The 18,363-nt window shown below is 41.4% G+C and overlaps 1 pseudogene; it reads right to left on the reverse strand.

The window, feature by feature from the left end:
• The window catches only part of LOC113833525, a 32,736-nt pseudogene extending 16,798 nt beyond the window's left edge, over positions 1 to 15,938 (reverse strand).
• Positions 15,939 to 18,363: the final 2,425 nt, after the last annotated feature.

Consider the following 18,363-nt stretch of genomic DNA (forward strand, 5'->3'; position numbering starts at 1 on the left):
TACCACACTGGAAAATCAAAGCTGGAGTTTCACGGATACTAAATCCATAATTTAAACACTGTAACCTCTACTTTGATGGGGTTCATTGAAGACCAATGAGCTGCTAATCCAAAGTGTATGGAAATATATTTCAAGACCTGCAAAAGTGCTTTCTGAAACCCTTTGGGGTCCCCTATGTGGTAGTTTGAATGTAATTGGCCCTCAAATCTCATAGAGAATGGTGCTATAAGGAGGTGTGGCTTCGATGGAGTGAATATGGCCTTGTTGGAGGAAGTGTGTCACTGTGGGGGCGGGCTTTGAGGTTCCCTATGCTCAAGATACCACCCAGTGTCTCAGTCAACTTCCTGTTCCTTGCAAGTCAATATGTAGCCAGCACAACATCTGCCTGCACACTGCCATGCTCTCTGCTAATGATGGACTGAACCTCTGAAACTGTAAGCAAGCCACCCAATTAAATGTTTTCCTTATAAGAGTTTCTGTGTCATGCTGTCTCATCACACCAATAGAAACCCTAACTAAGATACCTTATCTTTGAGGTAGGTGGTAGGCTGTGGGTAAACCCTAAAATCACTTCCATTAGAGAAGGGGTCATGGTCGGCCGGGCGTTGGTGGTGCACCCCTTTAATCCCAGCACTCAGGAGGCAGAGGCAGACAGATCTCTGTGAGTTCGAGGCCAACGTGGTTTCCAGAGCAAGTGCCAGGATAGGCTCCAAAGCTACACAGAGAAACCCTGTCTCAAAAAACCAAAAAAAAAAAAAAAAAAAAAGAAGAAGAAAGAAAGAAAGAAAAAGAAAAGGGGTCATGGGAGAAACTGACACACTCAGGAATCTGAGACAGGGAGGTTATCAGTTCAAGGTCAATCTAGGCTATGGAATGAATTCCAGGCCAGTTTCAGCTATATAAAGAAACAGTGTCTCTAGCAAATAGATTCAGGGAGTGAATTAAAATGCTGGCTAAAATCCCAGGGTGGATGGGGAACCTTGTATCATTTCTAAAATCCTACAATTGTTTGTAGTGACTGGGATGGAATCCAGGACCTCAGACACAAAGGAAATGCTCCAGTGATAAGCTGCATCTGCAGTCCTCTTTTTAATTTTTGTTTTGATATAGAATCTCACCTAAATGCCCAAACATGACTCAAACTTCCTCCATAACCTGAACAGGCCTTAAGCTTGTTATCTTATGCTGCCCCAGCCTCCTGGATAACTGGGATTTCAGGCCTGCCTAGCTAATCCTGGCAATGCCTACATTTAAAAACTGATGAAAAGCCAATTTGGAAGCACTGACTTGAGAAGAAAAAAAAAAGTAAGTGTTCATTTCAGCAGCATACATACTAAGAAAGTGACTATAAACCAATTCTGCACCAACAAACCTAAAACCAACAAAGAGCATTTCAGCCAAAAATCAAAGCCTTTGGGCTCAGTTTCAGTGATCTTTTTACAGTGCTGAAACAGCCATATTAAAACAGGAAGCATTTAAACAATCCATCAGATACTTTTGTCTTCACACCATTAGTTAGACTTATTTTCAGTCCCCTATGCAACCTAATTGAACAGTAGTTTCGTGTTATAAAGTTACCCAATTCCATCTCAATACCAAATGACAAATTAAATCAAGTGACAGAAGTAAGCTGGCATTTCAGACTCTATAATGATATTTTGAAGGTTAATATTATTCATGACTACACTAATTAAGCTAATTGCCTTTGCAGAAATGTAGATTTGAATGTACTATAGACAGTGACACTGTATCCTCCCACAGCTAATACAGTAGATGGACTTTGATCAGAAGTTCCGTGACACTTTCAAATTCAACATTCAAGTTCAGGCATTCTCTCTGGGCAGAGGCATTCACAACATTAGAGGGTCAACCTTGCCCTCCAAGTGGTTTCTAACTGACAGCATAGACTACTGAAAATAGCCCCAGGAATGGAGCTGAAGATCCAGCTGGCTGGTCCCCCATGGTGACCCTATTTATCAGCAGAATAGGAATCACCCCAGCCCTACTCAAAGGAACTGTGTAATCTGCACTTTCGTTGAGTTGGGCATGCTGCCAAGATGGCCTTAAATTGTGTTTCTAATTGTGTTGGCCAAACAGGTAAATCTCAAAATGTCTCATGTCTTGGTTGATGGTCCACTTGTTAGAAGAATGAGATTTAGATGTTGCTTTACCTTAAGAAGAGTAATGAGATAACATCAGCAAATACACACTTAAAAACAAAATTCAGAAAAGGCTGTGTTGTGCCCAGACTCTGAACTCCCAAAACCACCAAGAGACCAGATCTGATACAAAAACAAAGAGTCTTTTTAATTCACGAGTTAATTCCAGTCCTCTGGCTGACACAGTGGGTAGAGTAGGAGGGACCCCAAGCAGTAGTGGGACAAGAGCATGTATTGGGGGTAGAGCAGGGGGAATGTCTGGGGGTCAGCTAGTTGCACTGCAACAGTCTCAGGATTGGTGCACCCCCCAGCACCTGGGAACCTGCCCTGAGGTGACTGGTCAGCTGCAGTTGCAGAAAGGTTGCTATGCCTAGAGGCCTTCCCAGGGCAATTACAATGCCCTGCATTCCACTATTATCAGTAAAGCACATCCAGAGCCCACCAACTAACTTCTGATTGGTTCCTTACCACATGGAGTGTATCTGGCAGTTGCTTCCAAGTCATTAGGGCAAGGTCAGGCAAGGTCAGAGCTTAGCACATGCTGTTGAGTCAGGGACCTAAGTCTTTCCTGCAGCCTGTCATGGTTTCTGAAGCAGGGGGCTGGGTGAGGGTAGGGCCCTTCAGCTGGAAACATGGCTCAGTTAAGAAAACTATCTGTGGTCTCCTCTACCAATTCGTTCAAGGGTATTTTCTACTTTCTCTTCTAATAGGTTCAGTATGGCTGGATTTATGTTGAGGTCTTTGATCAATTTGAACTTAAGTTTTGTGCATGGCGATAGACATGGATCTATTTTCAGTCTTCTACACACCAGCATTCAGTTATGCCAGCACCATTTGTTGAAGATGCTTTCTTTATTCCATTGTATAACTTTAGCTTCTTTGTCAAAAATCAGGTGTTGGTAGGTATGTGGGTTAATATCAGGGTTTTCAATTCGATTCCATTGGTCAACCTATCTATTTTTGTGCCAATACCAAGCTGTTTCAGGACAATGGCTCTATAAAAGAGCTTGAAGTCAGGGATGGTGATGCCTCTGGAAGTTCCTTTATTGTACAGGATTGTTTTGGCTATCCTGGGTTTTTTGTTTTTCCATATGAAGTTGAATACTGTTATTTCAAGGTCTATAAAGAATTGTGTTGAGATTTTGATGGGAATTGCATTGAATCTGTAGATTGCTTTTGGCAAAATTGCCATTTTTACTATGTTGATCCTACCTATCCAAGAGCATGGGAGATCTTTCCATTTTCTGATATCTTCTTTAATTTCTTTCTTTAAAGACTCAAAATTCTTAAGATACAGGCCTTTCACTTTTTTGGTTAGCATTGCCTCAGGGTATTTTATGTTTTTTGTGGCAATTGTAAAGGGTGATGTTTCTCTGATTTCTTTCTCCATGCATTTACCGTCTGTATACAGCAGGGCTACTGATTTTTTTGAGTTAATCTTGTATACTGCCACTTTGCTAAAGGTGTTTATCAGCTGTAGGAGTTCCCTGATAGAGACTATCATATCATCTGCAAATAGTGAAAGCTTGACTTCTTCCTTTCCAATTTGTATGCCCTTGATCTCCTTTTGTTTTCTTACTTCTCTAGCTAGAACTTCAAGGACAATATTGAAGAGGTGTGGAGAGAGTGGACAGTCTTGTCTTGTTCCGGATTTTAGGGGAGGTTGAGTTTCTCTCCATTTATTTTGATGTTGGCTGTTGGCTTGCTGTATATTGCTTTTATTATGTTTAGGTATGTTCCTGTTATCCCTGATCTTTCCAAGACCTTTATCATGAAGGGGTGCTGGACTTTGTCAAAGGCTTTTTCAGCATCTAGTGAGATGTTCAAGTGGTATTTTTCTTTCTCAGTCTGTTTATATGGTGGATTACATTGATGGATTTTTTCATATGTTGAACCATCCTTGCATGCCTGGGATGAAGCCTACTTGATCATGGTGGATGACTTGTCTGATGTGTTCTTGGATTCGATTTGCCAGTATTTTATTGAGTATTTTTGCATCAATGTTCATGAGGGATATTGGTCTGTAGTTCTCTTTCTTAGTTGTGTCTTTGTGTGGCTTTGGTACCAAGGTTATTGAAGCCTTGTAAAAAGAGTTTGGCAATGACCCCTCTGCTTTTATTGTGTGGAATACTTTGAGGAAAATTGGTATTAGCTGTTCTTTGAATTTCTGGTAGAATTCTGCACTGAAGCCATCAGGCTCTGGGCTCTTTTTGGTTGGGAGAATTTGATGACTGCTTCTATTTCATTAGGGGTTACAGGTCTATTTAAATTGCTAATCTGTTCTTGATTTAATGTTGGTAGACCAATGGAATCAAATTGAAGATCAGGATATTAACCACACACCTACAAATACCCGATTTTTGACAAAAAAGTTAAAATTGTACAATGGAAAAAAGAAAGCAAAGGGGTCCAGACCAGGCTCGTGAAACCCACAGAAGCAGCTGACCTGAACAAGGGAGAGAGCTCTTGGTCCCCAGACTGATAGCTGGGAAACCAGCATGGGACTGATCCAGATCCCTTGAATGTGGGTATCAGTGAGGAGACCTCAGAAATCTATGGGGCCCCTTGAAGTAGATCAATACTTATCCCTAGTAGTGCAATGGACTTTGGGAGCCCATCCCACATAGAGGGATACTCCCTGAGCATAGACACAAGGGGGTGGGCCTAGGCTCTATCCCAAAGGATATGACAGACTCTGAAGACCCCCTATGGAAGACCTTGTGCCCTCCCTGGGGAGCAGAAAGGATATGGGATAGGTAGGGTGTTAGTTGGGGGGGGCAGGGGAGGAGGGGATAGAGAGGGAACTAGGATTGACATGTAAAACAATCTTGTTTCTAATTCAAATTTTAAAATGGAGGAAAAATTAAAAAAAAAAAAAAAGAATACTAGCTGCTGCTCTGGGACCAGAATTCAATTTCCAGCACCCACAGGGCAGCTTATAATTCCAGTCCCAAGGGATCTGATGCCCTCTTTTGGCTTCCACAGGCCACTATCTTGGTGAGCAGACACACTTGCAGGCAAAACATCCACACCCACAAAATAATAATGATAAAAAATAATAGTAAAAAAAATTCTGAGGCCTCAAGAGAGCAGCAGAGTCTAGGTTTAGCATCAGAAAACCTGTGTCTGAAAGCAGGTAGGTCTACAGCTTCCTGAATTTGATCTCAACTTTCATATCTGCAAAACATAGATAGCATGTATAGTAATATAGTAAAGGAGATACTATAGGCAGAGTTCTTGTCTTGTATTCCCATGCTGATGATACTCAATAAGCAGATGTCACAGAGGAAGGCAGGAGCTTTCAATTCACTGCATTTATGCTGAGAGTAAGGGACACAATGATGTTGTAGCAACCACTAATACTATGAGGATATTTGTTACTGCAATGTGACCTTGCTTTTCCTGACAGGCAGATTTCAGTCAGTGGTATAAATTTTGTTTATGAATCAGGGAATGACTGAGCACAGCTTTCCTGTGAACTTTGGTCACCATGAATGCCAAACTCTCAGCAATTAGCCATCTGCAAGGATATCAAACACAGAGAGAACCTCCAGCTATAAATATCACTTGCAGAGGTAAACAGGAAGAACGCCTGGCAGGAACACACCTCTTGCCAGATGTTAACGTTCAGGGTTGGCCAGGTGCTCTGTTGTTTGCACTTCCCAACCTTAATGGACTACTAGGGAACGTGGGGATGAGATCTCGAGAGGCTTGAAAAGAAAGCCTCCCTCAGTCTCTTTCAAAGCAACGTGGTGTACGGCAGCCTGCAGTCCACTGACTGTGTGCAAGAGTCTGCTGCTTCTCTGGGACCCTGGCCTCTCTGGAGAACAGTCTGTTCATCTCGGATCCATCAGAGCTGCTGTCGTCGTCCCTCTCGCCCACGCTTGCTTCCCACAGCAGTGCCTTTCAGCTTGAAAGTTCACTTTAGTCTTGTGTCTGACACGGATGAGGAGTTCGCGTGGAAAGATGAGGCTGGGGATAGGTGCCGGGAGAGATAAGTAATGATAAAATAAACAAACCGAAGTGAAGCACGAAGCCCATTTAGTATGGTGGACCAACACCAATTACGCAGGCAGAGTGGAAGGCAGAAAGAACACAGAATTTAGAGCCAAAGAAAGAGGTTTAACCTCAGGGCCATTAGTGCTGCCTGGCCCCTGACCTTTGGATTTGGCCTGGAACTGCCGACCTGGTTTTCCTAGATTTCTTGATTCCAGACGACAGATTGCATGGTTTCCCAATAACACGAGCCAATTCCTCACAACAAACTTCTTGACTAAAGCATCCATACCCTGCTGGATTGTTATCCTGGTTTTATGCAGCAGGGGAACAGTAACTAATGAGGTATATACTAAAGTAAAAAATGTTCCACTCAGTGCTTCAAATGATAATGGCCCTTTTAAACTTCTGTAATGGCCAATTCTTCTGTTCAGCTACCAGCCATACACAAGAAGGAGATTTCTCATGATTGACTGCTAGCGCAGGCAAAGGGCAGTGAGCCTAATAAGCATAGGCATGAGAACAAGGCCCACAGAATCAACTAAGCGAGGCGCATAGGAGCTCACAAAGACAGAATCAGCAAGCAGAGGGCCCACCGGGTCTGCACCAGGTCCTCTGCATATATATCATAGCTTCAGCTAAGTATTTTTTTCCATCTTTTTTTTTCTTTTAAAACAATCTTTTCTCATTTTATGTACCAATTGCAGTTCCCACTTCCTCCCCTTCTCCGGCTCTCCCGACCTTTCCCCCCCCCTCTACCCCATCCATTCCTCAGAGAGGGAGTCAATGAAGCCTGGCACATCGCTTTGAAGCAGGACCAAGGCCCTTGCCCCTTTATCTAGGCTGAGGAAGGTAATCCCTCCAAAGAGAAATGGCTCCAAAACGCCAGTTTAAGCACTAGTGATAAATCCTGGTCCCACCGCCAGTGGCCTCACAGACTTCCCAAGGACACAACTGTCACCCACATTCAGAGGACCCAGTTCGGTCCCCTGCAGGTTCCCAAGCTGTCAGTCCAGAGTCGGTGAGCTCCCACTAGCTCAGGTCAGCTGTTTCTGTGGGTAGCCCCAAAATTGTCTTCACCCCTTTGTTGATATTATCACTCCTCCCTACCTTCGACTGGACTCTGGGAGTTCAGCCCAGTGCTTATCAGCTAAGTATTTTCATGGGACTTCTGAGTGTGAGAAAGAGTGGGTATCTGACTCTTGTGCCTGCTTTTTGGGCTCCTTCCCTTCTCTTGCATTGCCTTGTACAGCTTTGATATGAAAGTTTTTGCTTCATCTTTTTATATTGTATTTTTTCATGTTTGGTCGTTATCTCTTGAAGCCTGTTCTTTTCTAATGAGAGACAAAGAGGGAGTGGATCCAGAGGAGAGGGGAGGTGGGGAAGAACTGGGAGGAGTAAAGGAAGGGGAAACTCTAATTGGGATATATTATATAAGAAAAGAATCTATTTTTAATAAATGAAAAAAAAAAGATTACTGCTGCAAAACAGTACAGCAGCCTTGCTGAAGCTGAGGCTTAAGACTTTGGAATAAATAAGGGTCCCTGGTCCATAGACTAATGGGGTATGTCTATTTTCTCACACCAGGATCCAGAAATATTTCCTCAGATATTCCCTCCAAAAAAGTTTTGTATAGGCAAAATTAATTCATGTCCCAACTGCTTGGTGGGACAGGATTTCACTACATAGCCCATTTTGCCCTCAAACTTACTACCACCCTTTTGCCTCAACCTACTGAACTCTGAGATTGTGGCGGACTGTAGGGTTAGACACCTCAGCCTTTAGCAGCGCCCCAATATTTCCTAACTCAAAAAGTAAGATGAGCCCTAACCTCTAACATTGAAGGTTTTCCACAATCTTCTGTAAAGTAATTCCCTGGCTGAACTTCCCCACCCTCAACCCCCAAGGTCACAGCAACCGAATACCTGCAGCCAGAACATGCTTTGACCTCTTTGACTTAAGCCATGCTGCTCTCACACAGCAGTCTTCCTAATTGTTGATGGCCAAAATGATACCATCGGGATAGCTCCCTAGCACAGCAGTGACAAGTGAGTGTGTGAATGTCACTCAATAAATTCCAAGGCTTTGCTGGGGACTTTGGCATTCATTCCTTGGCTTGAAACTACATCTCCAATCCCTGCCCTCCTGTTCACAAAGAGTGTTCCTTGTCTGTGTCCCTAAAGTTTCCCTTTTTATAGGTCACCACTTACATTACATTAGGAGCCCACCCACACCCCAGTGTAATGTTATCTTAACCTATTACATCTTAAAGTATCTCATTCCCAAAGATGTTCACAGCCCAAAACACAGAGATCAGGACTTTATTGTGAGTTGGAAGGTTGGGGGACACAATTGATCCCATAATACTACACTTCTGTTCTCCCATTTGAGAACACTGTTTCATTCAAAATCATCCCCACATGACATAAAATCTGCACTGTATATTTGCATTGAACAGTGTGGCTTTTAAATGCCACTTGACTTATAAAACATGCTTCCTACTTACTCACCACATGTTTTTTTTTTTTTTTCCTGAAAGTAGAGCTGGTTTTTATTTGTTTTTTTTCTTTCTTTCTTTCTTTCTGCTCTCTCCATGAGCAGGGTCTTGCGTACAGATGGCGTCTCATCAATGTTCATGGGATAGGATTTTAATTGCTTCCTTTAGTTTCTTTACACGTCATCAGTTTGTCATTGTTTTCCTGACAAGAAACTACAACTAGCAACACCAAAGCATCTCTGTACCTGGTGTCATGCGCCACCAGAGAGCTGAGCCAACAGTGTGTGTATGATGCACACTTTGCTTGAACTAATACCTTCCTGGCTCTTTTGATGACATTTTGGAAGCTTCAGCATAAACACACAGATATTAATTATAGAGACACTGATTTCAGGAAACTAGGTTGGTGTCAGACAGACAGTTATACATATATAAATGCTCTATCAGCACCATGGTATTAGATTCACTGTAAGAATATGAAATGGTCATATTTTGAAGTGATAAACCTGTTACTGATGACAAGAGGCTCTTCAGGTCTCCAGAACCCTGTTGTCATAGTTAGGGTTTCTATTGCTGTGATAAAAATGCCATGATCAAAAGAAAGTTGGGGAAGAAAGAGTTTCTTTGCCTTTATTTGGCTTATATCTCCATACCACAGTCCATCATAATCATCAAAGGCAGTTGGGGCAGGAACTCAAGGGATGACCTGGAAGTGGGAACTAAATCAGAACATACAGAGTCATGCTTAGTGTTACTAACAGGCTTGCTCCTCATATCTCAGCCTGCTTTCAAATAGCATTCAAGACCACCAGCCCAGGGGTAACCTGGCCCCGCAGTAAGCTGGGACCCTCCATATCAATCACTATTTAAGAAAATGTCCCACAGTCTTGCCCATAGGCCCATCTGGTGGTTGTATTTTCTCAACTTAGAAACAACACTAAGTTTTAAAACTAGCCAGCACACAACTGCTGTACAGCAGAATTGGGGCTACACTAAGATATCAGAATCAGAAATGTAAGTTTAGCTTTAGAAATGTGAAATATGGAAGATACCAGACATGATTAAATTAATAAAAGTTGTATATTCCTGAATAGTGCATAAGTATTGATGCATGTGTGGTCATGGATATAACAAGTGATAGGGCACTTTGAAAACAGCGTGTAGATATCTGTGCCTAAAACTTGTATTCAAAATGAGTAGTTAAAGCCAGGAAAGAGTGAGTTATTTGGTGATGTAGTGCTGTGGTGGTTTGAACAGGAATGGCCCACATAGGCTCATATATTTAAATGCTTGGTTATTAGAGAGCGGGGCTACTTGACAGAATTAGATGTGGCCTTGTGACAGTAGATATGGTCTTGTTAGAGGGAGTATGTGCCTCGAGATGGACATTGTGCAAGAAATTCTCTCTCTCTGTCTCTCTCTCTGTCTCTCTGTCTCTCTGTCTCTCTCTCTGTCTCTCTCTCTCTGTCTCTCTCTCTCTCTCTCACTACTCTCTCTCTCTCTCTCTCTCTCTCTCTCTCTCTCTCTCTCTCTCTCTCTCTCTCTCCTCCCTACTGCCTGCAGATCCGGATATAGAACTCTCAAACTACTTCTCCAGCACCATGTCTGCCTGGATGCCATCATGCTTCTGGCCATGATGACAATGAACTAAACACCTGAACTGTAAGCAAGATATAATTAAATGCTTTTCTTTATTAGAGTTGCCATGGTTATGGTGTCTCTTCACAGCAAGAGAACATTGACTAAGACAATTGCTTTTTTTCTATTATTTCTTGTTAATCAGTTGGTGTTTATCTTGACTAATGTTTCTTCTGTTTCACTCTGAATCTGCCCTGAATCCATTCCTCTAAAGAATACCAAAAGCCAGCCTGGAGAGTTTGGTATCTTCTTCCTATCACTGTGGCTGTCCCTGGGAAGACTTGGCTGTGGAAAAGGTTCATGTGCAACCATTGTTTTGACATTTCTGAAGGTTTCTAGCAGTCAGCTGGTTTGAGCACCACTGAATCAGTTTTCAACTTTCTTAAAACCATTTTCTGAAAGTGTGTTCCACAGATCTCTTGAACCAGAACTATCAAAGGGGATTCCTAAAGAGACACACCTCCAGTTCTATCCCAACCCAAGTCAGACTGTGAACCTGAGAACCTTCTAAAACAATGGTTTGCATACTTGTTTTTCTGGGTATTGCTTTTTATCATTCAAAAGCAAGACCCATGAAGTGGTAATGTGCCATTGCATGCCTCTAAAGCTATTTGCTTACCAACAGCTAACTGCGGCTCCTTTTTCCTTTCCTACCATCTGCTCTGGTGACAAAGAAAAAACATCTCCATATGCAGTGGTACTTTCTTTCAGTTAATGATGGCAATCTAACATAATTTGACCAGTAATTCACAGGGGGCAGACAAAAAGTAGGACTGCAAGGCTTTAGCTTCTTTTAGAAAGGACGTCCAGGAGACACTTGCTCCTTCCTACCTTTAAGCCCTTCTCTCCCTCCTTTGAAATTCTATGTGTTGCCATCTTGTGATCATGAGGGGCAAGCATTATAACATAAGGCCAAATCACTAAGGCTGATATGAATCAATGGAAAGAGCTCAGATCTCCGAGGTCATTAAGAATCTCACAGATGATTTTAGTATTCCCAACTGTCAAAATAGCTCACCTCCCATACCCCATTCCTCAGAGGAACCACACTACAGAGTTAATACATTTGTGCCCTTATCTTCCATCTGGAATCTTTGATTCTACTTCTTCCACTCCTACGTCATCCTAAACATCCTAAAATGCATCTCAGCTGGTCATCCTGACATCATGGTCCCTTGAGTCCTTCTCTCTCCTCAGTGCTCTGTCCTTTCTCTAGAGAACATGCACCCTCTCTGTCTTCTCCAAGACAAGGAGAGAAGCACAGGACAGGGAATGGGAAAACCATGAGCCTCTTTAAACTGTTCTTAAGCCTTCTCACAAGGAAACCTAATAACTAAAAGGATGGCCCTGGACATTCTAAGAAAGACAGGGAAGAGGGGTCATGGATCTCAGCCTGCATCAATCCCCACAACTCTAGGCATCCATTTTTAACACAACCTGCCCTTCTGAGTAGGCCCTGGAGCTTACAGGTTGAAAATGTCATACTCTGTTCCAGAAATACAATTTCAATCGATCTGGACAGGACTCAAACACATGTTTTAAAAGCTTTAGAGACATCTGGTGAGCACCTGAAGTTCATAACCCTAGATTAGAAAAAAATAGAAACAGCTCGATAGTTCAGTCAAGCAATGGCTAAGCCATTCCCCAGCCCCCTCTTCAGTGAGTTTTTATCTTTTATAATTAATTTTAAAAGAATTTGCAAGTAAACAAAAACTGTGAGTTCCTTCCTTGGTTTTCCTAGGATATTTCTATTTAACATAAGTGGCTTCTACTTAAAGCCATTGCTTACTTGGCATAAGGTAGGAATGGCCTCATGGTCTCATGTTTCTGTATGAAATCACACTATTTTATCCACATATGGCTTCTGGCTGCAAACTGAATTTCTACAAAGAACAAGCAGATCTTAAAGGAAATGAAATATTTAGACACGTTTTCTGAACAATATGGCAAGCAAAGACATTGTGGTTGTGCATAAAAAAATCCTATGTCTATCATTGACTCAATTTTTCTTCACAACCTTAAGTTCCTTTCAAAGGAGAAGAATAAAATTCTTAGTCCATTTCTTATCCTGGGGTTTTATTGTAAGTTAAATCCCACTGCCATCTGGGACACTCTTAGACTGGAAGTGCAAGCTGAAATTATTGGAGAATAGCAACATGAGGTAATAGCATTGTATCAAATGGAAGGAATGTATTTACTCAGAATCTCAGAGGACTCCGTTGATTTTAATTATAAATTCACAGACTTGACATTTTGTCACTGTCTGGGATATAGATAATATTTTCCAACATTTTCTTCTCTCAGGCTCTCAGAGATGACAGGGTAGTCACCTGTCATCACTCTCCACCAGTACTTTAAGACCCTGGGCACTTTTTAGATTGTAATATGCTCCAAAACACTATTACTAAATGAAAAGTATAATTCCTGAAGCTGAAAGGTGCTCATGTGTTCTAGTTATTGGCCCATGCATTTAAGTAAAATGATTTTTCATAGAAACTGATCTTTCATTGACTGTGCCAGCCCAAATAGGATTGGGGTTTTGTAATTACCAAGAGAAGGCACAATTGATCGCATTGATGCTATTCCGTGAGTCTTTTTCATTTCTTTCTTGTGAATCATATGAACTCCAGAGAGATCTCACACCCACTTTTTCATTAAGCACCAGGTAATGCATTTAGCTTTCATTTATGACTCAGTTTGAAGAACACTGTGATCTGGCCTCTGGGATTTAGAACAAACTAGGTTTTCATCAGTATTAGGATCGCTAAGGAGAAGCAGAAAGATTGCTTTGAGTCATCACAAGGGGGAAAAAGCATTCATTTTACAAAGGCAAGGACATATTCACAGCAAGACACAGGAATTCACTGCCAAGGTCATAACACAGCGTACACCTGGACCAGCAGAGACATTCTCTTTGATGGAGAATTTCTGGGAGCAATTCTGAGAGAACATAGTTTTCCACCATCTTCACTATGTCCCCAATGTCTGATGCTGGCATTAGATGACCTTTTGCACCCGCATCATCATTTAAGGCACAGTTAAATACAAGTTTCTGTGGGAGCAATCCTTAGGACAGTGCTGGGCAGGGTAAAGATCCATTTCCTGTGTTGGTAGGATATGTGAATGTCTCCTTTGTTTTGTAGTCTTATCTTTTTTTCTGGCATGTTCTCAGCATGGCCTTTCCATTGACACATCACTGTTTATTAAAATGCTTTCAAAAAGCAGCTAGGTTAGCAGAATATGCTCAAGGCCAACTGTGTAACTTCATCTTCCCCTGCTATGCTTCTAATTGTCAGTCCAGGATTTAAGTGCTCATTAAATAAAGCTGTCTGTTGGTCCTCTGTAGGAGATACTATGGCAGATTGCCTTCAAACTAATTTTGTGTTGACTCATAGAACAAGCCAAAATGGATATCGTCTTGAATCTAAGGCTCTATCTTTTCTCTGGGCTTATTTCTTCAAATTACAATTCATTCTAGTTAAGGAGGGCACACTGTTCATTACAAACAAGTGCAATCACTGTTAGAGAATATATCCCAATTTAGAGTTGGCTTCCTTTCCTTTTTTAAATATATCTGTTTTGGCTCTCACTTGTGCATAGATGTGGGAGGTCAGAGGTCAACTTCAGATGCCTTGTTTGGCCTCCACTTCAGTTTTTGAGCTACACTTGGTTTTTTGTTGTTGTTTTGTTTTGTTTTGTATTGTTTTGTTTTTTATTTTTCTAAGGGTGATTGTTTTATTTGAATTAGAAACAAGCTTGTTTTACATGTCAATCCAAGTTCTCTCTCCCTCCCCTCCTGCTACACTTGGTTTTTGAGCTTCCATTTGGGCTACACTGGCTGGCCACTGAGTAACCAGGATCTGGCTGTCTCTGTATATCCTCTCCACCATCACCAACCTGTCACCAGTGGAGTGACAAGTGCACACTGCCTCACCAACTTTCATGTATGTACTAAGGATCCAAACTTGAATCCCCAAGCTTACACAGCAGGCTTTATTCAGTGAGCCTTCTCCCAGCCCCCAGACCTGGCTTCTTTTGAGGTCCCCAGTTGCATAAAATTCTTTCCTAGTTTTTAATTGTTTCCTGGCCTTAGAACCCAATTTCCTCTAAGGTTTTTACTCAAATAGAGGAAGTTGGGTTGAGATGGGGCAATAAAGTTTGCCCATATATAGAGAGAGATAATGCCTTTTATATATTTTGATCACAAGGGTGAGTCCATGATGGCTACTCCTAAATCATCTGCTCTTTGTTTTCAGTTCAGCTACCATGTTCCCTGAGGAATGGTTCTATTAGCCTGCCTCAGCAACTAACCTGGCTGGCAGAGGGACAACAGGATTTGCGAAAAGAGAAAAGTAACACTGGAGCTGCAAACTAAATCTCGGAAGTCGGTGAGGTACAGGCAGGTAACTCATGAAAAGGGAACACTGAAAGGGAGGAGATAGTTGGCTCAGTTTTAGCAGCTTCCGACGTAGAGGATCTTCCAATTGGTTCCAAGAAACAAGGTGAACTTTGTCATCCTGGAAACAGAAAGATTGTGAAGGAGAGTGTGTTTGAAGAATGGAAAATAAGAATAAAGAGACTTGAGCCCTGTGGGTGGCATTCAGTGGTTCCTCACAATGCTGCCCATCAAAAGCAACACATAGCCCAGAGACAATGCAAGTGCTTGCCTACCTCCTTACAAAAGAACACGGGGCTCTTCAAGTTCATCTTGAGACATTTTGCATAGATCCACATGAGCAAAGGGGAACTATGAGTCAGGAGCTGAAGGAAATGAGTCACCGGATGGTGTGCCTGGATGTTTGAGCTTTGGCATCACATCCAGCCAACCTGACATATAGTTTTTGAAGCTGAGAAGCAAAGTTAGTGAAGACATGTTAACATTAAGGTCGTTATTTTCTAATAGGAAGTGCATTTTTGAATCCTATGACTTCTGACCCAATCTTACATTGAAGTTTGCTTTCAGAAGTCCTGATGGCCTTCTGGCTTTTTCTGATAAACATCTATGTTAAGCATGGCATTTACTAAATTATAGGAATTCCTAAACCCAAAGAAATAATCTATGTTTTCTCTCTAAGAGGCAAATAAAGCAATGCATGTTTAAAAGAAGCCAAATTAACAATTTAAAGCAGCAATCACAGAAACTATGCAACAGGCAACATCATAAAATGTGCCACCTCAGGGTCTAGAAAACATTTATGAACTTTACTCAATAAAATATAAAATTATCATTTAGAAGGAAGGTGGTCTTCTTTTCTCTTACATTCATTCAAACACTGTTGTGATGAATAAACATCTCTTTTAAGGCAATGAGCAACCATTCTCCTAGTTTATTTTCTGCTGCTACAATAGAACAGAAAGCTTAAGAGGGGGCAACTTATTTTTTTATTAATTTACTTTTTACATTCCAATCCCAGTTTCCCCTCCTTCCCTCCCACTCCCTCCACTCCCCTCTTCTCCCATCTGTTCCACAGAGAGGGTAAGGCCTCCCCTAGGAAGTCTACTAAATCTGTTGGTGGGGCAACTTATAAAAGGTTTTTTTTTCTTACACTGTTGGCATCTGGGAAAGCCAAGACTGAAAGACCAATCTGGTACACAACTTCTTGTTGGTAGGCATTTTCTGCATGGTCTCCAGGGAGCGAGTAGGCCATCACATCAGGTAAGATGGGCACATGTGAGGCATAGAACCAAACTCTATCTTATCACAGAGCCACTCTTAAAATGATGGAGTAGCTTACTTGTCCATTAATCAATGAATGAATGAACCCATTCATGAAGGCTCTGTCTTTGTGACCTAATCCTTTTAATAAGCCACAAGGAGGCTTTAATTTCAATATGAGTTCTGATGGGGACATTTATAACTTATCAACCATAGAGACAATTAGGAAACTCTCTTGTGCTGCTACCAAACTTACTTTCTCCTTCTACTATTTTATCATTTTGTCTTCCAGGACTCTTTTCTTCTGTCTCCATGACAACCAAGTAAAGGAAGCATGCCAAATTTCTGTGTCCTCATTGTACCCTTTTAAAATTAGGCCCAGTGGCAGATCCCTACAGTTCCTGCTCTTGGGAGGATTAAGCAGGGGGATCTCAAATCTGAGGTTGAGTTCATCTCAAGCCTAGTTACATAGATAGATCCCATCACACACAAAAAAAGTTTAGATAATTGATAACAAAACTCATTATCAAGCTATGATTATTAGCTGCTCAAATAGTCTCAGAAAATATGCTTAGTTGTCTCTGTTAGGTTTTTGTTTCCATCAAAACTTACTGGAGTCTCTTTTGTTCCTCTCAGTTTAACTTTCTTTATCTTCCTTATTTGTCCAACTGAATGCATGAAATGGTAGCTGCATTGCCCAAGTGTGAATGAAATACTGGTCCTGAAGCCAGCAGCAAAATTCAAGCTGATAAAAAAAAAAAAAGTGTCCGAGGATAACATATGATTTAATCTGCCAGATCATCTGTCAGGGTTGTCCAGAACAGACCACAACCAACATCCCTGAGGCAATACAGTTTTGTGATGAGGAAGGAACCCCCAGAAATACCCGGTAACTAAAGCTTCTTCAGCAAGTATAACCTAAAGCTTTTATTTGTGCGAGCCACTATTCTAAATACTTCATATTATAGATTGACTCAATTAAACTTCATTGCAAGTACGTGAAGAAGGTATTATTGTCTCTGTATTAGGGAGAATGTGGTGAAAACATGGGTGACCATAGACTGTAGATGTCACACAGCTAAGAAGTGGGGCTGCTGGCATTAAAGTCTAGCTCAGAGTCTGCTTTGAACAGTGTGCTACAGTGCCCTGTTTAGATTATAAAGGAAACGTCTTATGATAAATAGTGTTTCTAGAAACAGGGTCAGCAAGCCTTACAGGGAAAAGCACCACATTTCTCTCTTATGTCTGCAGTCTGCAGTTACTTTAGGTGTCGATTATAACTTGAAAGGAACAATAGGGACTTAAACCTGAGCCAGAAGAAATGGAGGCCTCAATTGTAGAGCAGATGAATCAACAGCCATAGCTATATTCCTGAGCCACCTGAGCAACATTAGATACAGAAACTGGAGAAGTTCAGAGCAGCAGTAATCATAGAGACAGATTCTGTCTGACACAGATGCTAGCCTGTACTGTACAGGGATTCCTTCTCGGTATTGCTATAGCAACTGATATCCTCACCAGATGAATTAGCAATTGATATAACATGTCTCCATTTGTTCAAAATATTGCCTCTTCTCATCCTTATGAAATAGTAAGTCATCTAACATTTGAATGTGTTTCCTTAGATAGGGACTACTGTATTCAATCCATAGTTAACATTTATCAGATTTTAATGTACTTGTTGCTTGTGACTTGAATTATTTGTCATGTTTTTTTTCTTATGTAACACATAGTGTTATAAAAACAGGAGGTATTCATGATAGAAATTGACGTCAGTGTTTTTATACTTTGGGTTATATATACTGTCTTCTCCCTGCCTTTCCGAACTTGTTGAAGAATGCCCTGGTGTTTGAATGGTATAATAGAAAGTATATAGTACAAGAATCCAGCCTGTAGTGCTCACTATATGGAAGCCACAGCTGAACTACTACTTTTATTTTGCATTTATAAACACATACATATTTCTAGAAGTGAAATTACTTCATTATGAGTATGCGTGTTTTAAATTTTACCAGAAACTGCCAAATTCCCTTAAAAGAAAAAAAATCCTATATCATTCATTCTCCTTCACCATAGAAAGTATGTTCCTTCCCTATATCCAAGAGCTTATATTTTGTTTGACTTCTTGAAACCAGGTCTGTTCTAGTTTCTATCACTGTGATAAAAACACTATAACCAAAAGCAACTGAGAGGTCAGCTCTCCTGCTCTCATACCATCAGGGCTAGTTCACCTGTGCCTTCAATAGCAGGGTCAGCTCTAGTGTGATGCCCAGGTGGGGTGCAGGGCTTGCTCTCCTCATATGCCTCCTATAGCAGTCAGAAGAGAAGGCCCTGCACTTTTCCTGGGCAAAACAGTAGAGCCAATTCTAGTGATCTGAGTGTGGGTGACCCAGACCTGAGGACCTGAGAACAGGAGA

Source organism: Cricetulus griseus, chromosome 2 (assembly GCF_003668045.3).
Source record: "Cricetulus griseus strain 17A/GY chromosome 2, alternate assembly CriGri-PICRH-1.0, whole genome shotgun sequence".
NCBI lineage: Eukaryota > Metazoa > Chordata > Mammalia > Rodentia > Cricetidae > Cricetulus > Cricetulus griseus.